Source organism: Bos javanicus, chromosome 10 (assembly GCF_032452875.1).
Source record: "Bos javanicus breed banteng chromosome 10, ARS-OSU_banteng_1.0, whole genome shotgun sequence".
In the NCBI taxonomy this organism is placed as follows: Eukaryota; Metazoa; Chordata; class Mammalia; order Artiodactyla; family Bovidae; genus Bos; species Bos javanicus.
In genome coordinates this window covers 32,315,735-32,339,858 of record NC_083877.1, presented here as the reverse complement: position 1 = coordinate 32,339,858, position 24,124 = coordinate 32,315,735, and the positions used below count along the sequence as shown (strand labels likewise).

Here is a 24,124-nt window from a genome sequence, read left to right as displayed (position 1 = left end):
TCCATTCTATGGCTGGCCAGCCTTGTGAAGTAACCTAGTTAGTGGTATTTTTCTTTTTAGTCTGCTTGTGCTGTGCTGAGTCGCTTCAGTTGTGTCTGACTCTTGCGACCCCACGGACTATAGCCCGCCAGGCTCCTCTGTCCATGGGATTTTTCAGGCAAGAACATTGGACTGGATTGCCATTTCCTTCTCCAGGGTTTAGTCTGCTTACTCCCTTCCTAATAATTAGATCTTGTCTGGCAAGCTTTCTGTATATGTTAATTCTCTCTGGTTTTGGCCACCTCCGACTCCTGTACCATGCTCTGTTTGATTGGTTCGACTGCATTTCTATTCATTACTTTATTCTCCTATGTGTCACTTATACCCGAGTTCAGATAATTGTATTATTATCTATTAGTCTGCGCCATTGAAAACAGCTCAAAATTGATATTATGAAGAAAATAAAGGAGAAGGCACTTTTTTGCCCCAATAACATCAGATGGCATAGTGACAACTGTGTGTTTGTTAAAAAGCAGTTAGCACAAATTAGAAATACTTCACAACAGATGTGTTTTGTGAAAGGATATGCTAAAAAATTAAACAGAGAATACTTTCCGGTTATAATTTTAGAAAAATATTGTGCAATGAAGCAAATTTACAATTCATTTAAAATCAACCTTTTTATAGAGTGTGTGCCTTCACGATAAAATTTTGACAATTCTGCAATTTGTTTCAGTGCTTCATTGAGGGGGTGGAAATCCATCTGCCAGTTATTTTGGGGGACACCATTACATCAATAAAATGATTCCAAAGTTGTACACAGACTTCATTTTAAATTAATGTGTAGCTGTTTTAAGTATAACTGACTTAGTTAAAGGTAAAAGTTTCTATTATATGCGTAATAGTAGGAATTTCTTTTTTCTTTCTGTCAAACACAATCCGAAGATACTGTACTCTCCAGGAACATTTTTGGGTCCTGGGTTCTTACAGACGTGTCTTCTTTTTACTTCACTGACCCTATTTTCAGCTGCTGGAGGAGCAATTTTTTTGTTTTTTAAGTTGCTACCGTTGATACAGTTGTTATTAATCACTGTCTGCCATATTGTGACGTAGGTTCTAATAACATCCCATTGAGTGGCTTTTGCAAGCTGGAGGCTTACCAACCCAGCACTGGCCTTTGATATTCGACTCACACCAGGAAAAAGAAAATGTAGAGTTAAAAAAAAAACTGCCAATAGAAAAAAGAACAAAAACTGGAGAAAACAAGAGTGAAATCAAAAACAGATAGCTTTCTGTGAGCAGCTTCGTTTGCCTCGGGAGCGGCGAAGCTATAAATCTCAGTCGCGTTGTTTGAAAACTGAACACGAGGCTGCTAAATTTATCATTCATTCTTTGTTGTTTCTGGGAGGGTAGCAGCTCGGTGACTGGGCTAACTTTGGCCCCTGTCCCCTATCAATAACATTTCATTTTTCTCAAAATAAAATCAAAATCAGTCTTTTGCTGGATCAAAGGATACTGGAGGATTTGAGCAATTGTAGGGCAAAGAAGGAGGAAAGGAAGACTGGCTTGGATTCATCCATGTGTTATGTAACTGAGATTGCTTGCAACTCCTGAATGTGGGGCCGGGGTGCTTTTCTTTCATGGAAGAAGGAAAGGGTATATGCATTTCCTGCTGTATACTTTAACAAATTTAAATCCATGAGTAAAATTGGAAGAGCACAGAGAAAGAAAGTTCACTGCTATGAGCAAATCTGGAGCCTGATGAAGCTGCAAAATCCTCTCCTTTTGTTTGCACGAGTGTTCTATGTTGCACTGCACAGGGGGAGAAAAAGGTAGAAAGCAAGCCTGCTACAGATGTGACTAGCTATGAATATTCATGAGGGCCAGTGCTCCTCCTCTCCTACAGCATCCAGGCCTTTCTGCTCTCCCTCCTGCACAGCTCACAGATGCTCCCCCTGCTACTTCCTCCTCTTCCCCCACCTCACATCTGCCCTCCCTGACCAACCCTTGAACAAGACTGCAGTTTATTTCTATCACAGCCTGGCATGATACAGTGATCAGTGGCCTTAGAAGTGTGTGTGTGTGTGTGTGTGTGTGTGTGTGTGTGAATATACCCTTGCATCAAAACAAAGGTGGGGGGGGGGACAGAAAAATGTAATTATCCACAGTTTTACGAATCCAACTCTCCTTAATGTTCATTATTTAAACCAGCAGCAATTACAAGTTCAAAGGGGTTTAGAGGGCCAGCAACCCGCATAATCACTGCCAAATTAAGCGGGACTCATTCGTCACAGGAGAGTACCCCCTGAGCAGTGAATCATGCATGCCGTGACAGGCTCTGATTTACATAAAGCAGAAATCTGTGCCCGCTGGGGCTGCACTTACTTCATCTCGGTAGTCCCGTGGTATGTGATTTTTTTTTTTTTTTTTGGTGTTAGGAAGCTGCTCCGACTTCATACTTGGCAGAGCATTTCACTAGATGTTGACAGTAGTTACTTTAGTGTGGACTTGTGTTCAAATAACAGGTTGGCCATGATGCAAGTAAAATTCTCATTCTTGAAAAGAAAAGAAATTATTTCCTGAAAGTTTCTGAATTAGGTACTTTTGTGGTTCAAAGGAACCAGAGTTTTGGATCAGTTGTGTTTCCTTTTATCCCAGTCTGTTTAGGTCTGTGGTTAAAACTGGTGATCCTGATGAGGAACCAAAGCCCCTTGGGTCCCAGACCTAAGCAGGCTTAAGGGATAATCTCAATGCCTAAAGGCATTGAGAAATGCACCCTCCCCTCTGCCCGCCCCACTGCACCAGGGTCCTTTCCTGGCTGGTGTTGGGTGTTACCTAATGATGGTGGAGGTCCATCATTGAAGAAACCAGTTCCTTGAAGCTGGGCTTTATGTTACCAAACTTAAGAGGGTTTCCAATTGGATAGTTCAGGAAACCTGCTTGAGAGCTGTCATCAGCCTTTGAAATCTCTTGGGTCTAAATCATAAAAATTCCAGAATTGAGTTCAAGTGAAAATGCATTAGTTTCAGGATAATGATGAAAGACGACACAATGATATTTGTAGCTTTCTGTCTCCGCTTACTTGGATGTTCTCTCTTGTTCTTTGGGCAAAGTCTCATACTCAGTTGTCACTTGTTTTCCCTGTTTTGGAGAGAACTTATCTTTCCACTTGTGGCTGAATCATCGTGGTATTATGTCACACACACACACACACATTATCTCTTCCTCTTTTCTCAGATATTGAGCTGCATCCACACTTAGGATTTGAAGTGTTTGGGATTTGAGAATTAGGCTGGCAATTTTAGAGATTACCTGCACTTATATTTTTCTGCTGGCTTTGAAGTGCAGATAATGGTCTTGTGGTTTTGTCTCTTGTAGTTGGGTCTACACTACACTTATATCAAAGCAGTGTGGTTTAAAAAGTTCTTTGAAGCAGATCACAGTGGTTTTTGAAGCGATGTGACAAAATGGATCCACATCATCCTCAAACGGGCTTCTTGGTGCCCTGCTGGAGGGGCCTCTCCACCTCTACCACACAAAGACATAAGGAGTTTCACCTTACACCCCAACCTCTGGAAAATTTGTTTTCCCTGGGTTCATTTCTATATTCTCCTCCCTAAAAATCTTCACTAAGTGAAGTTAATGGATATACTGTAAGGCAATGTGTTTATACTGGGAAGAAGGGTAAATTAGAATCTAGTTAAACCACCCTGTATTAGCCAGGTTAAATAGGCTAATGAGTTCACTTCTCTGAACTCATCTGTGAAAAGGAGATACTTGTTTCTCTCCTAACACATAAATTGTGGTAAGGAATGGTCGTTCTTGTTATTTCTGTTTGGTTGCCAAAGTTCTGAACTCATCAAGCTATTTGAGTTCCTCCTAAAGTTATCTTTATTACTCTCCTCTCTCCTGCTAATCTTTCTTCCTCAGAAGCTAGATTCTTTCACCCTCATTTCTTCAAGCCTTATCCTCACATTCTGGCTGAGGTTTGCTGTAAGATGCCATCTGGTTTTGGGAGTGGAAGAATTCTTCTGGACTCCATAAAATCTTCCAGCCCAGTTTTCATTCTCCCATCCACAGCTCTAGTGCCCTAGTGAAGCATCATGAACATTTTGGCCTATGTCTTGTCTGTCCTCCTTCTCCTCCAGAAAGAATCTGCCTTCTTTTTTCTGTTTATGTGATTTCATGCCTTTTAAAATGTGAATACTGCCAGGTTTTTAGGGTCATTGAGATTGAAATACCCATTTACAGAAGAAAAAGATTTATACACTGTAATGTACCACAGAAATGTTCAGAAAGTTAAGCTGAAGAAAGATCATTCTAAACTTTCATATGTCTGTCTGAAAAATGTCATCACTAGTCTGCAAGTCCAAATAAGGTTTGTAAATAAATTACTTTAAAATAGCCTTAACAGGTAGTTTAATGCAATTTAACAAAGTTGAATGTAACTTAACAAAGAGTTAAGTGTAATTGAATTTGTGTACACCAGGGCAATTTTTAGTTAGCGTACTGATAGAAATAGCCACGTGATAATAACTTGTGCAGCATATTGACATACAAATACATGTGGAACAGACAGCATATAGGTGCACAGACGTGTGTGTACATGGACACACACAAACAAGTAAATTGTGGGAAGGTAAAACCCACGCAAAGTAAGTTCATACCATTTTGCTACAGAAATTCATGGGACATTTTGGTGAGCGTACGTCACCTGTGGGGCACTTTGTAACTGGTCTATGAAGAGGATCTAGATTCTAAGGTTCAGTTAGTGATAAAAATGTAAACATGCTTTCTGTGCAAACAAATTGTGGCTCTCTATTTACATCTTACTTTTTTTTTTTAAGCAATCTGTAGCTTCTTTCATGGCCATACCACTGGGAAAGGACCGAGGAACAGGGACATATTTTAATGATCGAATTCCATCTTTCTTTGGTCCAGCCTATATAAAATCTTGCTGCTATATCGAGCCAAAGTACCCATCAATGTTCCTTTTATTGGACATGCTTCATATATTGTGATGAGATTATATGCATCCATAGAGGTTGTTAGGAAAAACTTAACATGCCACTGATGTGCAGTGAAGGAAAGTTAATTGTGTAGATGCCACAAAACTGCATCAGTGAGTAGAGCCCTCTGTCAGGAGTATTAATCTGCCTTGAATAAAAACTGCTAAATAGGCTTGTAAGCAATCACCTAAGGTGAAACCTGGTATTAATAAACCCATGGCAATGAATCAAACCACAACTATCTTTATTCACATAGGGATCTATAGACTGTAAAACCACTGATAGATGCTGACCTGCACATATTCCTCTTTCCTATTGCTCACAGAATTTAAGTCAAATACGGTTCTTGAAAACGAACAGGACTCTTTTCAACCTCTATCATGGTATCAGTAACATACTTTCATTAATCAACAAAAATAATTCTTTTGGACTCTGTATTCATAAAAATTTATATCTTAATAAAGAATTTTCTTTTTTATTTGATATCTCCCATGGATAGTTGAACTACTCTGGAAAATTGCAAGTGATGGACTTATACCCAAATAACTCCAATACAATTCAACTGCATCCAAAATTGGTTGTTGGTGGTGACAAACCTGGAAATCTGTGAGATTTGCACGACTGGATTATGTGTGAAAGTGAAAGTGAAGTCGCTCAGTCGTGTCTGACTCTTTGCGACCCCATGGACTGTAGCCTACCTGGCTCCTCTGTCCATGGGATTTTCCAGGCAATAGTACTGGAGTGGACTGTCATTTCCTTCTCCAGGGGATCTTCCCAACCCAGGGATCGAACCCAGGTCTCCAGCATTGTAGACAGCGATGAGCAATTACAACTTTTAAAAGTGACATCTCTAAATTTAGTAAGTTAATTATTAATATCTGTGTGGTACAGCAAATACCACCACCTCCAAATATATATACATAATTTTCATGTGTTCAGCTATTTATAGGCATTTTCATCTGGGGAATGGTCTATAGACTGGATGACATTTCAGAAACATTTCAATCCAACAAACCTATTTTCCTGACATGTCTTCTTAAAGAGCAGTAGACTGTGGTTTTGTTTCATTTGCAGACCAGTGACTAAACCTAAAGATAAATAGAGGTAGGCAGAGAAAGGTATGATAGGAATGGTAGTATTTGTGAACTCAGATCAGGTTTATCCTGGGTTTCCTAAATCATTTGGATACACCTAATATTGTGAATTTGTTGTTCTTCTAGAGAAAGGGAAGTTGAGATGTGTGTGTTTGGACAGAGTGAGAGATAAAGCCAGACCAACCATAAATCCCCCTGTTCAATTAGGAAAGTTTTTTTTGTTTGTTTGTTTTAAACAACTGATCTAAACAATTGTGTGTGCGTGTGTGCTAAGTCGCTTCAGTTTTGTCCAACTCTTTGTGAGACGCTATGGAGTATAGCCCCCCAGGCTCTTCTGTCCAAGGGATTCTCCGGGCAAGAATACTGTAGATTCTCTTCAAATTAGTGCTTTTCAGGATTTTCTAGGCCATGAAAAACATGGTTTAGGACTTACAAATGCAGTTTGTTCATCTCCTTATCCCCATTTCTAATAGGTAATTCATTTATTCTGCTTTCATTGAGAAGCTGCTTCATATGTTAGGAGCTTAGTTTAACTGATTCAGTTATTTTTCAGTGCCCATAGGCACACTATATCTATGCATATGTATACACACATAAGGACTGCATGCATTTGTATATATTTCTATATCCAAAACATTATTTTTTACACCTTTATTCTCTTTCTCCAGACCCTTGTCAACAGAAAACTAAGGAAAGTGAGGAAATCTTTGAGTTTTTCAAGGATAACTTTGTGAAGCATCAAAATGATTAGGAAGCAACTTTCTGGAATACTTTTTCTTCCCAAACTGCATATTCTTATATATTTGAGGGGTAATTTCTCACTGTCATAAACCCACCCCAAAGGATATATTTTAAAACACTTTTATTGTCTTAATAGACACAATCTTTTGTGTAAATGTTTCTCCAGCCAGTATTTTCCCATTTACACAACACTTGGGTATCCTAGCAGTGCTAAAATAAACATTGGCTTCAGCGTAACAGGACAAATGTTTGCACTCTGGAATTGTTTGTTGATGAAATAAATATTTTCAACCCAAAACAAAACAAACCTGAACTCTAAATTTATTAATGTGAAGGTGAGGCCAAATTTATGTTGAGTTTATGCTCAAGTTGACGTTTCATTTTAAATTAATTTTTATGGTCACAGGTGTTCTACATTCGTGAGTTATCTTAAGGAATTCAATCAATAGGAAAAAAAAGTAATAATTTAAGAGGTAGAGGACATGTTTACTGGTTTAAGGCTCCATTCTGCTTTATTTTCAGCCCGAGAATTTTCCTTTCTACCTAAACGTGTGCAGCACAAAATGTCTTTTCTTACATTTGTTCCTATAATGCATTCTTGTACTTATGTGATGCTTCACTTAAAAATGCTTTAGTTCTTTCTTTTTTTTCTCCCAAATCAATAACTTTAATGCCTGCTCCAAATAAGCTACAATAGTTTTGATAATTTTCTAGCAAATGGCAAACTTTTGCCTTTTAGCAGCTAAAAACTTTCTAAAGTATTAAAAAATCATTTTTGACAGTATATTAAAGTGAGTGCAAGTTTTTAACTGAAGATCCCACTCAACTTTTCATGTACGTAAAATATTACAGGCAAATTGAGGAGATGACTTATTATAGAAATAAGCATACCTAAATGAATAAATTTTCAGAAAGGAAACTGACTCTTCTGTGAAAGAATTCAAATGGCATACTTCATTTTGTGTTTTATTTTCCTGGCTTTTACTCACCTACATACATTTACAAACCCATGGAAATGGGTCAAAGGTCACTGGTGAACCGCAAGAGGGAATGCAGAACTTTTGTGAGAAATATGTAGAAGTGCATTTAAAAATATTTAGTTTATTGAATTTGCAGTGGGTTGATTTTATTACAAGTGTATAAAGCAGTAGAAATTGTAAAACCAAAGATAATTGTCCTAAAGTTTATATAATATATATATATATATTTTTTTTTACATTATTAGAGATTATATATAATCTTTATGTAGTTGGTAATAAAAACAAGAAATAAAATAGGGGAAAAATTGGAATGTTCTTATTTTGCATATTCTTTAAATTGACTTGCTGTAATCAGGATAATGGTAGCATATAGATGAATACTTTTCTATTGTTGAATTTTCTATATTCAGTTTAACATTTAGAAGAAGATATAGCTATTGATAGCAGATGTCTCAGTCCATCTATGTACTTCTTATATGAAGATTAGGTTGTAAAATCATTAAGGCTTGCTATGTAATGAAAAGTAGTTTTCAAGTAGTACTTTTCATTGAAAAGTAGTTTTCAATGCTATTTCCAAGAGATGGCATTATGGTAGGTGTGAGCACACTTATGAAATAGCAAGGATATTTATCAAATACAAACTGCATCTTTATTAACACAGCAGAGGTTTATGAACATTAATTTTTGATTTTTTTAATAAATTGAGATTTTGAAGAGTTGAAATGAAAAAAGGGAATTTTCTAAACCAGTGGTTTCCAAGTATGTCTATTCATAACAAGGTTCTGGGAAGCTGCATGAGTTAGAATGCTTTTGCCTGCAAATAACAGAAGACCACTTTATGAACTGGCTTAATAATGAGAGAGTGCCAACTTGTGTTAAGTGGTAGACTTTGGGGAAATGGAGTCAGGGGCTTAGAGATATGGAGTCAGGGTCCTCAGAGACCTTGAAGTTCTTTGTTCTTCCATTCACATGTTGGGTCCACCCTCAGGTTGGGTTTTTTCCTAGTAGTAAGGTGGCTGCCAGCATTCCACATAGTCTCAGTCAAAACCCTGGTTGAACGTGGCTTCCTGTGGCTCTCTCAAAAGAGCCAAGTTTGCCAGGAACCTCCAGCAAACCTCTTCACATGGGCAAGAAGTGAATTACACAGGCAAGAAAATAGGATTGCCCTGAGACAGATTGACCCATTCTTAAAGCTGAAAGGACCCTCTGAAGAAGGTTCCATTTCTTACCTTCAGACACTTACACTATTACTACTCCAATTTCACTGAAGCAAGCAAATAATGCCCAGAAAGATTAAATATATTTATCTGGACTTGTTCAGTAAAAGGTGGCAAAGAGTCCTGAAATCTTAGCTGTCAGTTTAAGATACACAGATTATTTAGTCTTTTCATTTATACTTAGCAATCTCCAACCTATTCCTTAAAAAAATTAAAAAAGTATGTTCAAGATATAGTCTGGTTTAGAAAGAGTGCATGAAGTAGTACTTGTTTTTACAGAGCTACAACAGAATGGCTTTAGCAAGTTTTACCCAGTGAGAGTTTGTTTTTACTGTTATTCAGGCATTTAGCAAACCAAGGCCATTGGCTTATCCATGAGGAAGTGAACTTGAGATTTTTCTCAAAGCTATGTCTCTCATGAGCTGTGGCAGTTGTAAAAGGGAGAATTTTTGAGGGAAAAAAAAATCTCATTGGCACTTGGTTGAGAGAGAGGTATACCTATCAAATATCTGTGTGATAGAGAAAAGGGACAAGATGAGTAATGAAGGAAGGGGTAATTTGAGGTAGATATGCATAAACTGAAGACAGGGCTTCCCTGCTGGCTCAGACAGCAAAGAGCCTGCCTGCAGTGTGGGAGACCCAGGTTCCATCCCTGGGTCGGGAAGATCCCCTGGAGAAGGAAATGGTAACCCACTCCAGTATTCTTGCCTGGAAAATCCCATGGACGGAGGAGTCTGGCAGGCTACAGTCCATGGGGTCGCGAAGAGTCGGACATGACTGCGTGACTTCACTTGGTTTCTTGCATAAGTTGAAAGTTAACACGGTTTATAAACCACAGATCGGGCTGTGATGGAGAAGATAGAAGGTTACCCCCCTAAAAATGTTGGATAAGTTGACATCTCAAGTTTCTCTAATAATAAAAATTATATCCATTTGCACAAAGTTGAGTTCATTTATATGATTAGAGTGCCCAAATGTTTCGTGTCCATGAGAGTAAATGAGACAGCCAGGCCATGGCTTAATCTTAGGTTTATTTATAGGTATCTTTGTTTTTGTGAAAATTTTAATAACATAATTGGGTTGTTTGTTATGAAAATCAGTAGTGATGCTGAATCACTGTTAAAAAAGTTAGTGTTCAGAAAAAATTAAATGAAGGCAAAAGTGGTCAAAATAAGAATGTAAAGAATAAACTATGTATATGACCAGGCAAGTTTATTTTTTAAAATTCATGTAAAATATCAAAACAAGGGAAGGAAATGATAAGTAATTATATAACAATAAAAATAATGTAGCTCTTTACCTCCCAAAGGATCTCTTAAATGCTTTGCAGAACCTCTGTTTTCTTCAAGAGATATATAATAGATTCATTCATTTATATACATAGAAATAACTTGTCGTACCTTTGAAATTCCTCTCCTGAAGGGATCACATTAGCATTAGGAACTCATTTTCAAAAGTTGTGTGGTATTAGGTAGGGGTCACATGGAACTGACTTGCAGAATGCAGTTAGTGAATAGTGCCAGTGCCTGGAATGGTGGAGTACCAGCAAGAGGACACTATTGTTGCTGCTGTTGTTTAGTCACTAAGATGTGTCCACCCTTTTGAGACCCCATGGACTGTAGCCCACCAGGCTCCTCTGTCCATGGGATTTCCCAGGCAAAAATACTGGATTGAGTTGCCATTTCCTTCTCCAAGGTATATTCCTGACCCAGGGATCGAACTTGCATCTCCAGCCCTGGCAGGCAGATCCTTTACCACTGAGCCATCGGCGAAGGGCATTATGACAGTCCTTCCTTGGAGCAGGAATAAGTTTTGCTACCATTACACTAGAAGTCTTCAGGCTTCTTAGAGGATCGCATTCATTGGAGTCCTGGTTTGTTCCATTTGTATTTTCAGTCAAGTTGATTGAGTCTCTGTCGAAGTCCCACAGTTCACTTTTCTCACATTCGTCTTTTATCATTCCACCCTTTCTCCTTAAAATGTCCTTTGACTTTTCCAATCAGCTTTATATTTCATTTGGAACTTAAAGCCCACTTACCCAGGAGTGGCTGGATAAAATCATGATGATGGCTTACATTAGTTCACAGCAACTTCTTTAACAGTGTGCTTGGGTACTAATTGTGTTGAAAAGGCAAGTAAAATGAGCTTTAGATATAAGATGTTTCACTTGATTTTGACATATGCTTTACTTGGAATTTCTAAGAACACCAAATAAAATCAACCAGTGGCTTCAGTGGTGCTTTACTTTGCCTCATAATGTTGAACTGATATATTCCTGCAGTCTAAGGTTTGGTTGGCTGCTCAGAGCCTATCAAGGCGCCATCTTAGTGATACGTAAGGACCTTGCTGAGCTTTTTCTGACTGAGTCTGATTCTTGTTCTTGAATCTCCACATGTATTCTCAGTCTGTGGTGTCAAGAGTGGCACCTCGGCCTTGAGGCAGAGGTGTGGACACGTGTAAAGAGCAAGTATCTCAACACGACACATGTGGGCCATCTGGGACGTGCCAGCATGTCCAAGGGAATGAACAGTTGAGGCCATTTCCAGCTCTGTTATTCTATGAGTCTATAAAGTTTCCTGACATCAGAGCAGATTATTTTCATTTTCCTGTAGGATAGTCTGATCGTGCCTAGAGCAATGAGGCCCTACCCTGCTCAGACTGTGTAGTTGTGTAGACTGCTTAGAGTTGTGTAGTTGGCTATTACAACTGAGATTTATTGTTGGAATTCTGATCATAAGCACAGTGTTCAAGATGGCAGCACTTATTAGCTGAGAATGTTCAAGTTCACATGTTCTTTGAATAGAGAGCCCTTAGTTACCCTAAAGTATTGATCTAAGCAATCACTTCTCCTGAATAGAGAAAAGAGCACTTTGTATGTTTTGTAAAAAGTATTTTTCTCCAGTTTTAGCTTTGGAATGGTAAGTAGGAATTTCTATTAGGTAATACCTAATTTTCTATTAGGTATTCATTTCTGTTAGGTATGACTAACAGTTAAAGTCAGACCCTGGTTGTGGAGATCCACAGCCAATCTGAGAATTGCTCACTTGCATTCTATCATGGGGAACAAGATTCTAGAAAGGAATTTGAAAGGAGGAGAAGATTCTGAAAGTCTGGACTACTTTTTAGTATATAAAAGGGCTTATTGATGTTAAGAGGGAAATACAGATTGGTTACAGTGGGAGTTTTATGGAATCCAGTGTGTAATGATGTTTTGGTCTCTCAGTGATAGAACTCCTACCTTTATTTTAGACCTCTCATAAATTTGAAAGAAAAGAATTTTAAATGTGTGAAGCCTAAAATTATTAACAATTCTAAAGTAAATTTAGCATAAGGTCTGGGTTTTTTCTGTCCTGAAAGAATTGCTAGTAGTATATTTGAGCAGAAGTGAGGGTTTCAGTTGCAAAGCTTTTGGCTTTCAGAGAAGGATTTTTGGAATGTCACACAGAGTCACTGGCCCAGTGAGATGAGAACACGAAGGGCTCACTGGAAGCTGGAAGGAAGTTCTCTGCTGAGAGGGCAGAATGACCAGAGGGCACTGCTGCTCCCTGGGTGGCTCTGCAGCTCGGTTTGCTCTGGGCTCCCTCTGGGGGTGTCACGCTAAACTCCAGGGAGCTCTGGGCTCTCCTCCAGCTGTGGTCAGCCATTCAAAGAAACATCTTTCCGGAGTGAATGAGCCCTCTAGGAGACATGGTTTTGGACAATTGTCTTATTACTTAGATACTGGGAGGAAGGCTCTGAAAAAAACACCAATGCATTTAATTAAAAAAAAAAAACAATCCAAACTTCTATCACTGTTTTCTAAGAAATATGTCTATTTAAAACAAAACAAAATTAATAAAAACTCCAATTGTCACCCCAAACACCCTTCTTCCTCTGCAGCTCTAGATACTGATTACATGCCTTTCATTTGTCTTGTTTACATGACAGTCTATATAGGCAAAGGTAGACCACTGTGCATAAGAAACTCTTTAATCAGTCTTTGCTAATCCTTCTCACCGCCACCAAAACACAGATGAATTGGTGGGGAAAAATTCTACTTGATGAAAAAATGACTTTCATCAGAATTCACTCACACCAAAATGTTACGTGACTCATATTTAGTGGTATTGTTTTTTCCTATGAGCAAGTACTTTACTAAATGATAGGAGGATGCAAAGATGAATCAGAAGTAGAGCCTAAGGAATTTACATACATGTGGGGAAAAGAAAACATGAATATCTAACAAAAATTAAAAGTAGAAAGCGGAACGTGTCCAAAGAAAAGTGTGGTGTGGGTAAACGTGTGGGTAAAGGTGTCAGGAGAAAAGTATGGGGGTTGGAGGAAGGAAAGATTACTTCCAGCTGAGGGAATTAGTGGATGTTTCCAAGAGGCTGCCATGGGGGGAGAAGGAGGGGGAACTTTGAAGGCCGGTGATGGGTGGGGGTGGAGGAGTGGGAGCAGCAGGCACAGTGTAGGGAAAGTGAGGCCAGCAATGGCAGCAGGGATTGGTCCCACAAAGCCTGAGATAAGGCAGCCCCAGCAACCGGAAATGATGCTGGGAAGGCAAGTCCCTTCAGACTGGAGACAACACTGATTCAGGATTTTAGACCTGACTGGATGGAGAATGAAGTTGACAGGGAATCATTGTAATTCGGAATAATTCGTTTGGAGGAATTGAATCAAATGGATTGAAATGCCAAAATAACTGGGGATGGGAATAAAAGACTTCTGTAATTGAAATAAAAGTTGCCCAAAGTATGGAGAGTGTATGATTTGTGGTATGCAGGCTGAATTTAAATGTTATTAAAATATACCATTTTAATAATAAGATAGCTTAAAGAGGTACTTTAATAATAAAATCGCTTAAATGTGTATTAGAAGTACTGTTGTTGTTGCTGTTTAGTTGCTAAGTCGTGTCCAACTCGTATGAGCCCAGGGACTGTAGCCCACCAGGCTCCTCTTGTCCATGGGATTTTCCACGTAGGAATACTGGATGAAAAAAAAAAAAAAAAGAATGCTGGTTGTGGGTTGCCTTTTCCTTCTTCAATTAGAAGCATATAACTTATCATTAAACATCAGGGAAATGCAAATTAAAACCACAGTGAGATATCATCTCATACTTGTTAGAATGGCCACTATAAAAGACAAGAAATAGCAAGTGTTAGCAAGGATATGGAAAAAAGAAAACCCTTGTGCACTAGTGGTGGGAGTGTAAATTTGTGCAGCCACTAAAAGAAATAGTATGGAGGTACATCAAAACATTAAGAGTGGAACTACCATATGGTTCAGCAGTTTCACTTCTGGATATTTATCTGAAGAAAATGAAAACACTAACTCAAAAAGATACATGCACTGTATTTTCAAGCTGGCATTATTTATTTATTATTTTTTAAAAATATAAATTTATTTATTTTAATTGGAGGCTAATTACTTTACAATACTGTATTGGTTTTGCCATACGTCAACATGAATCTGCCACGGGTGTACACGTGTTCCCAATCCTGAACCTCCCTCCCACCTCCCTCCCCCTACCATCCCTCTGGGTCGTCCCAGTGCACCAGCCCCAAGCATCCAGCATCATGCATCGAACTTGGACTGGCGATTCGTTTCATATATGATATTATACATGTTTCAATGCCATTCTCCCAAATCATCCCACCCTCTCCCTCTCCCACAGAGTCCAAAAGACTGTTCTATACATCTGTGTCTCTTTTGCTGTCTCACATACAGGGTTATTGTTACCATCTTTCTAAATTCCATATATATACGTTAGTATACTGTATTGGTGTTTTTCTTTCTGGCTTACTTCACTCTGTATAATAGGCTCCAGTTTCAACCACCTCATTAGAACTGATTCAAATGTATTCTTTTTAATGGCTGAGTAATACTCCATTGTGTATATGTACCACAGCTTGCTTATCCATTCATCTGCTGATGGACATCTAGGTTGCTTCCATGTCCTGGCTATTATAAACAGTGCTGCGATGAACATTGGGGTACACGTGTCTCTTTCACTTCTGGTTTCCTTGGTGTGTGTGCCCAGCAGTGGGATTGCTGGGTCATAAGGCAGTTTTATTTCCAGTCTTTTAAGGAATCTCCACACTGTTCTCCATAGTGACTGTACTAGTTTGCATTCCCACCGACAGTGTAAGAGGGTTCCCTTTTCTCCACACCCTGTCCAAGCTGGCATTATTTAAAATAGCCAAGATATAGAGGCAACCCAAGTGTTCATCAATGGCTGAATGGATAAAGTAATTGTAGTATATGCAAAATGGAATACTAGTCAGCCACAAAAAAATAATGAAATATTGCCATTTACAACAAAGTGGATGGACCTCAAGGGCACTATGCTAAGTGAAACAAGTCAGATAGAAGAAAACAAGTATTCTGTCATCCCTCTTATATGCAGAACCTAAGCTGGTCTTAGTTGCTCAGTCATGTCCAACTCTTTGAGATCCCAGCAACAGTAGCCTGCCAGGCTCCCCTGTCGATGGAATTCTCAAGGCAAGAATGCTGGAGTGAGTAGCCATTCCCTTCTCCACGAGATTTTCCTGACCCAGGGATCGAACCTATGTCTCCTGCATTGAAGACAGATTATTTATAGTCTGAGCCATCAGGGAAGCCCTAAAAACAAAACAAGAAAGCTTAAAGATCTGGAGAACAGATTGGTAATTTTCAGAGGCAGGTGTTGGGGAAGCAGGAGAAATGCATAAAGGGGGTCAAATGGTAAAAAGAGAAGAGAAATTAAATAAAAAAAAATAATAAAGTCCCCCATCAGCTTTTCACTTAGTAGTCGCCTAATGATCATTGCTTAGATCTATCTAAAAAAAAGGAAGGAAGAAAAAATATAACTTGCACAGCAAAGCTCTGCTTTCACAGACTATTGCCATGGAGGAGTCTAAAGGGAAAGAAAAGTAGGTCTGTTAAATTGAAAATATTAAATAGTATAGTGTTGTGATCTGCCCATATTGCCCAAATCCTGAATATCTCAGGTGAGTGACTAAATATTGGGAAACCCTAATCTGAGTAAAAAAGTTAGCACGTTCCTACATTAGAGTGACGGGAATGGAAATGAGGAGATACATAGGAGAAATAGTCTGGAGGAGGAATCTGCAGATTTTGGTGAGTTGGGTATGGTAAGCAAGGAAAAGGAGGAGAAAAATCCAAGATGCTGAGCAAACTTGGAGCCTGACTCAATGAAAATGCCTATAATCACTAAAAGAAACAAAGGAAGAGCAGGTTAATGTGAAAATAAGAATTCAGTATATGATCATCACGTTTGAGAGACTTCCATCAAGCATTGGAGATGCAGAACTGAAGGTCTGGAATAGGAAGTGATCTAGAATCGACTTTAGAAGCTGAAGTTGTGAGATTGTGACTGAGGAATACAGAGAAGAACACCCAGAATAGATCCTTAGGGAAGCATATGTTTAGGAATGATAGGAATTAATGAGGTTTAGGAAGATACAGGGAGAAGGCAATGGCACCCCACTGCAGTACTCTTGCCCTGGAAAATCCCATGGACAGAGGAGCCTGGTGGGCTGCAGTCCATGGGGTCGCTAAAAGTTGGACACGACTGAGCGACTTCACTTTCACTTTTCACTTTCATGCATTGGAGAAGGAAATGGCAACCCACTCCAGTGTTCTTGCCTGGAGAATCCCAGGGATGGGGGAGCCTGGTGTGCTGCCGTCTATGGGGTCGCACAGAGTCGGACACGACTGAAGTGACTTAGCAGTAGTAGCAGGAAGATACAGGAGAACTAAGAGAAGAAGCAGGAAAATACAGAATCTTGAAAGATCATCCCAAGTCTGAGCCCTCAATGCCTCCCTGTGGTTGGCATAAGGTAGCTGCCAAATAAATATTTATGAAAAAGAAATGCGGAATCAACAGAGTTAGATCTGAGAGGTTGAGGGGCACAAAGGAGCAAACACCATTGAATTTGGCCATGAGGAAGTCATTGGTGACCTTTGGGTCTGTTGAGTCTCGGTGGAGTGACAAGGGCAGAAGCCAGATTGTAAGGAGGGAAGGACCGAGTGGGGGGTCCGGAACTGGGCTCTTCTTTCAAGACTGAAAATAGAGAGGATGCTAGCTGGGGCATGAGCAGCAGAGTTGAAAACAGATTTTTTTTTCCTTTTTTTAAGGAGCGGGTATGCTCAAACATATTTGTAAGCAAAGGAAAAGGATCTAGTAGAAGTGAGGAGATTGGAAGTTCAAGGGATGGGGAGGTTTTGGGGAGGAGGGAAGCAAGCTAATGGAAAAAGCAACTGAGTAGGGAAGAAGCAAGGAAATCCAAGGCACACATGGAAAGGTTAGCATTGGCAGTGTGGACGAGTGGTTCTTTCTAAGACTGGCTGAGCATAGGTACAACTAGTGATGTGAAGAGGAGAAAAAGGAAGCTTATATTAGGTGGTTTTCGTTTTCTAGTGCAAATAGTGAGATCATCTTCAAGCAGGAGGTTCGAAGGGGTAGGGAGGGGATTTGTTCCTTGAAAGACATGGAAAGTTGGCCAGTTCTTGGTGCCTATAATGTGGAGGGAACTATTAGGGCTGAGTGCCAAAACCTCAAGGACAACTTCTTCACCACTCTTAGCCATTGAAGGCTGGAGGGTGGATAAGTTTCTGTGTAGAAGTAGAGGTTGGCGAGTTTGTATTATTGCAGTAAGGAGCCTTTGGTCATGATTAGGATCTAAAGATTTTATATTTAATTTAGTTGAAATATTATCAAGCAGGTAGTGGACAAGGTAGCCCTAAAGTTCTGTTTCTCCAAGTGTCCCAGTGTAATCATTGTCAAGATCTTGCTGTAGGAACTCCAGGTGGGTCCTGTTAATCAGGTTCAGCCAATTGAGATACTGAGGCATGAAGAAGTCATTGGCCATGATAATGAGGTAATGGCCTTAGGTACCACACCAAACTCCCTCCTTTTTGTTTTCTCCTGACATTGAAGGTATTTCCTGGCTGGAATACACAGCACTTCAAGACAAAAAGCCAAGGGTTCATTTTATTTTCAAGTGGGAGATGGGAAGGACACTGCTTTTACAGTTAGACAGTCCTGGGTCTGATGACTCTGATGTACCAGCTGCAAGATACAATGTCTCCAAGCCTCCATTTTTCATTTGTAAAACAGAGTTCCCAGTAGGGTTACAATGAGGACTGAAAGTGCTCAATACAATGCTAAGTACATAGTAGTTGTTCAGTTAATGGAAGTTAAATTAGTATCCACAGTTATTTCTCAAATTTCACCATGATGGCTTTATTCTGAATATTTCCTGAATGAATTCTGCATTTATTTGACTTTGGGAAGTGTATTTCTTGTAAATTATTGATTGTGAGGGAAGGGGAATATCTGTCACATGACCGGCTGGATGAATGAAAACTTTGGTCCCATTCTCTTAAAAATGAAAACTCTCAGGAGTTACCAAGTGGCTTACCATAGGCTAGGACCTGCAGTTCTCGAGCAGCAGCATCCTTACTTGGTGAAATTTTTCTGGGTGCCCTTTGCTTTGCTCATTTTGCTGGGCTCAACACTAACTTTCTTCCCCCAGGCAAGTAAACTAAGTGTCACTGTGACATTTTCCCTACATTAGGAGACAAAGCCATTGATCACTCAGAGTCAGCACAGGTTTACTGAATTAAACCAGAATGAATGAATGAAAGCAGACCTATCTTTGCCTCTGACAGAGTTGTCATGATGCCCATCTCTTTCATCTCTATATGCCCAGTACCCGACACAGATCCTGGCACGTACCCGATACTCTGATACCTGATATGTACTAAATAATCAATATGGTCCTGTGAACATGATGACAAATCACAGGCTGATAAGAGTTTGGTCAGCTGGCTTTGTTAAGAAGGTCAGCACCAGTAGATTTCTGGCACCCAAACTCCAGTGGCTTTTTGTCTTCAGCCCAGTTATGTGCAATTGTTTTTAAAAAATAATGAATTGACTGAGGGCATTGATGACTCTTTCTGTTTGTAGTGGATGAAGAGGGAGCCAGAATGTCAAATGGCAGGAACAGAATGCAAAGAAATTCTAAGAAGTAGTATAGCAAATGGAAAGAACAATCTGTATAGAGTTCGATTGCTAAGGTTTGAACTTTGGTTTCACCACATACTAGGGGTGTGACCATCAGGAATTCACTTAACCTTTCAGCCTTAGTTTTATCAGCAAAATTAGAAGAAGAATCCCTACTTCATGTGCAGATGAATCACGTTGGTACGATGTGGAGGCCCTCAGAGCAGGGTGCTTCCCGCAGAGTAGGAATTACTCAGCTTATTTCCTACTGCCAAAAGGAGTTTTGGATCTGTTGAAACAATGAGCCAACTCTAACAAGACAGTATTATAAGGAACATACATGTAAAGAATGCTTGAGCACAAAAATTCACTTACGTAAACATAAGACAGGAGCTGTGTGACAGATTTTAAGCTAACAGTAAGCACAATATGATTTGGCTAAAAAGAAAAAAAAAAAAAAAAAGCCTGTATTACTACAACAAAATATCCAGAATGTTAGAAGTTATAGAGTGTAATCTGCACTGATCAGACTGACTTTGGAGAATGGTACCATCTCCAAAGGCTCCATCCTTTGAGGGGGGACACGGACAACCTGGAGCCTTTGGTGATGAAATTAGCCAGTGTGGTGACCTGCCTCAGAAGCCTAAAGAGTCTGAGGAGTCACAGGGCATGCTGAAATTGGAGAATAGAACAGTTAGGGGGACAGTACAGCCGCAAGTGTTGTAAGGCTCATCCTGGGCAGGATAGTAACTAGGCTTGCTCTGTGACATGACCAAGGACAGGGCAGGGATCACTGAAGGGGCAGGGCTGTGAATTTCAGTTTGACTTCAGTCAGCGCTTTCCAAGCACCGGTTATCAGAATGTAGAAGGAGCTGCCTGTGGGGGTGTTAGCTCACTCCCTCCTCTACCTGCTCAAGCTGGGTGTGTTTGTTCCTTGGCACAGGCATTCGGGAGGAATCAACAATTGGCTGAGGCACTGGACTGAATATTACCCATGGGCTCTTTCAATACTGTGATATCTGGGTTTCCTGTACTTTTCCTAACTCAAAATGAACACACAGCAAATTGCTCTTTCTGCCTCAAAAAAAAAAAAAAAAAAAGTTGAATATAATTCAGTGCTCGGGCAGACAATAAAAATTAACCTTAAAAGGATAAAGAGCTTTTAGCCCCATGTGTTTGTTTTACAGTGTTTTCAAAGAACCAATAGCTGAGTTTTATTCTTAGCTTTAATTAGCTTCACCGACGAAGAATTCTTCAAGCACTCTACCAAGTAAGCAGTCTTTCCTCTCACATCTGGCACTTTTTGTAAAGAGAGCAACATGCTCAAGGCATAGCTCAAAAATAGAACCTAAATTCCCCAACTTCTAAATCCCCAGGCTGTCTCTATACAGCACTTCTTATCCCGAACTTTCCAGAGGCTATTTGAATTTACCCTTCCCGAGCCTGGAGGACTTCTCTTTCAGTGATTCAGACGTCTGGCTGTCCAGTTTCAGAAAGGTTAGAGCACTTCAGGAAAAATCTCTGAGAGTAAATAATAAAAGGAGGCCTGAATGCAAAGATGTGACAAATAGGATTACTCCCATTTCTGGGTGGAGAAATGGTGATTCTTATTTTTAGCAAGGAAGACAATGGGATGAAATCATGCAGCTGAGAGGTCTCGGCCATTAATCACAAACCCAGTCAGCTCTCAGCGCCCACGCCACTGTGAAAGTTGGGTCATGAGCAGAGTTTTCACTGTCTTTACATCTGCTCTGTGCCTCTTCCCTCGAGCTTCCACTTTGCGGCAGGCACATCCCCTGACATGCTTGTAAGAACAAAATAGTGTCCTCCGCCTTCTGGGAGGAAGTCTTGGTAAAGTTTCACAGATTCCCTGACTTCACCCTGAAGAAACACATAATTCTGCTTGAGAACCCACTATTGCTAAATGGTTTTAACCACAGACCTCAAGGAGCATTTACATTCAAACCTAACTCTAAGAGCTCGTTGTCGTTGTTCAGTGGCTTAGTTGTGTCCAAGTCTTTATGACCCTGTGGACAACAATTCGCCAGGCTTCCCTGTCCTTCACTATGTCTCAGAGAGCTCATGTATATTATTAATTATCCTAACCTCGGAAAAAACCGGAAGGTGGGGGGGGGGGGCGGCGATAGTTTGATCACTAGTAGTTCTGCAAATTGTCACCAAGAGCCATTGGTTCCCCAAGGCCGATGACCGCTCTGCATTCTTCCAGTGTGGACACCCAGAGCTGTTGAAAAGAATTGAGACGCTTGTCAACAGAATGGAAAGCTGGCCTTCATCAAAACAATTTTAGTCTGTGAGACTAATGACCTTTCCTTGCTGTTTGTTTTAGTTTGGAACTAAATGAGAAAATTGTTTTAGATAACAGTAGCTTGGTCTTCCTTTCCCAAGTATTTTATTAGGACAAGTCAAGCAGCATAATTGTTAACCAGGATTTTAAATATATATATATGTATATATATATAATATATAAATATAAATATGTATATATAAAACAGACTAGAGGAATTGGTTAACTAGCCCAGAAATCTAACTTCAGGATGGATAACGAAAAATAACAAACACAAAGGCATCATGTCTAAGGAGAAATATGCCTATTGTTTGTTCACACTGCTAAAGTAATGATAGTCCCCATACGATAAAATGATAAAATAACAACACTTCTAAGTACTATTTGCTGCCAATTTTTTTTTTTTTTTTTGTAGCCGTAAACTGAGCTAGCTGATGAACAGTCTCTAGGGATGGGATAAGATCACCCTTGGTTCCTGTTCAGCCTTGCTGGGGGGAGAAAAAAACGAATGAAAGAAAAGAACGTAATGGTTTTACAATCCAAGTAAAAGGTTTAAGAGAGTTCAAAGATCAATTAAGTTTTAATTCTGGATTACTAAATTTCTGAGGAGCAAATAAACTCTTGGCTTGGAAGACTTAGAAATCTACAAATCAAAACACAAATACAAGCAAGAGATGGTTAATCAGGAATATAAAAACCCTACTGGGGAAAGTAAAAGTTAGGTGGTTTTCTTTTATCTAAAAGCATTTTAGTAGTCCATTTGAAGTGGCATATAATTTTTTAAAAATATACATGGATGTGGGCTTCTTTGGTTAAGTGTCTATGAGTGGGAATGTATGGAAATGTTTAAAGTGTTTAAGTAAAAATATCAAATAGGCTTTACGCAAACCACCAGATAATTTACAGACGTTTGCTGCAGTGACCATTCCCCTACGGCTCCACATCAGGGTGGAGAACAGGGACGTTCACTGCGTCGTTGTGAAGCAATGAAATTTCTGTAAGTCGTGATCTGCTGGCATGTAATAACTCGATCTGCTTCATGCAGACAAAATATATTAAAAGTATGGACGAGTGAAGTTTGTGCCCCAGGGAAAAGGCAAGATAATGCATTGAAATTGTTCAGAGGTAGTTAGATGCCTAATGGTCTAATATGTGAGCTATGTGAGGTCTAGGGTCTGGTTCTCATAAATTCTGGCTAGACTGATCCTGTAATTTCAAGCAAAGGATAAAAGCGTTAGCCAGAATCATCAGTGTTCAAGGTCCATGATGCTGGGTATTATTCATGTAAAGATTTTAAAAAGAAAAGAAACACTTTAAAAAGGATTCTGTGGGGTATTAGTCATGATTTTGTATATTTATGTGTTTGTGTTGGAAAATATTTGCATACCTACATGTATGGTATAAGCCATTTAATGATATAATTAACTTGGAATTTATAGAAACCTTCCACATCTTTTCCATGATGGGATAGGATTTTTGATATAATACAATAATGTGCTGCATGAAAAATCATGTAAGATCTAATTATTTCAACTTCAAACTGACATATCTGTGTTTAAATTGGAGTAAAAAAAACATGTTTGTAATAAAAATTTACCATTACGAATGGAATAATTTAAAACCAATTTGGATGGATTCAGGAGTGATTAGAGGAAAAAGTTCCCAAGACATTTGGTAGCCTTATAAATGATTTCACAAAATATGCTAAGACTATCCTACCAATTATATTGGCTGAATACGGAATCCTCAGATTTGAAAAGAAAATTCTCTAAGAACTGAGCTTTTGAGATTAGGTCGATGGTGAGTATGAAAGCCCTTGATAACTTCCTCCTTTATATAATTTATTTCATCGTGGGGGTAGAAGTTTTGAAGTTTTCATTTGCAGTTTCTTTTCTTTTTTTAACCAGCTCACTTATGTTTGAGTCTATAGTATATTTATACAGTCTTTCCTGCCAGAATCGTTGACAGTATTTTTAAATGCTTTCCCTCACTGCCTAGGTTATAGCAAGCACCACTCTCCTTAAGTTCGCAAAACTATACCACCCACACACACATCATGAATAGAGAAGTGCATACATTTTCCCCCCTTTAGTAAAACAAAGTGTTCAATCTAAAATTACTTTGGCTTCATTGGGGCCCTAAAAATCATCTCAATTTCATTCCTATAGAAGTAGCTGGTGAGCAAGCTTCTATTTGATCCTGGTGACAAGGTGATCATTCTAGAATTCTGCTCATAAAAATGTCTGCACCTACACACATTGGTATTTATACACACTCTTTCTGATAGAACCATACTTTAAAGCATTCCAGCATTCTATGAGAATCTCAGTAGAGAATATCCTTTGGGCAGAAAAACTGTTGGTCTAGTCTTCTGAGTTTACCTGAAGACATTGGTAGATTCAGTTACATTTGATTATTTGACTTATTTTTCAAATTGCTAAAAATGCTTAACTCCAAGTTACTCTACTCACGGTATAGTATATATATGCAGCTATTACCTTTCAATATTTAAAACATACAGATAACTTTCTATTAAATATCTAGGAGGTGATGTTTTTTATTTTCAAATGAAGAAACCAGTATCAAAGATTTACATGATCTTTAAAATATTTTTTAAGCCATCAGATTGCAAAACATGCATCACTTCTGCTTACTTACTCTTTTTTTTTTATAACCACTTTCTATTTCACCTGTTTTTCACCTTGAGGAAATATATTGAGAGTTCCATCTAGTAGTCAGATTACAAAGGAGAATTATAAGGAGTCACATTGCTGTTTATCCTTATATTTTGATGCCCCAGGAAACCTT

At 39.1% G+C, this 24,124-nt stretch overlaps 1 protein-coding gene across 7 annotated transcripts in view; it reads left to right on the top strand.

Moving 5' to 3' along the window:
- The window catches only part of MEIS2 (Meis homeobox 2), a 224,154-nt gene that overhangs the window by 84,515 nt on the left and 115,515 nt on the right, over window positions 1–24,124 (top strand). The window lies entirely within an intron of this gene.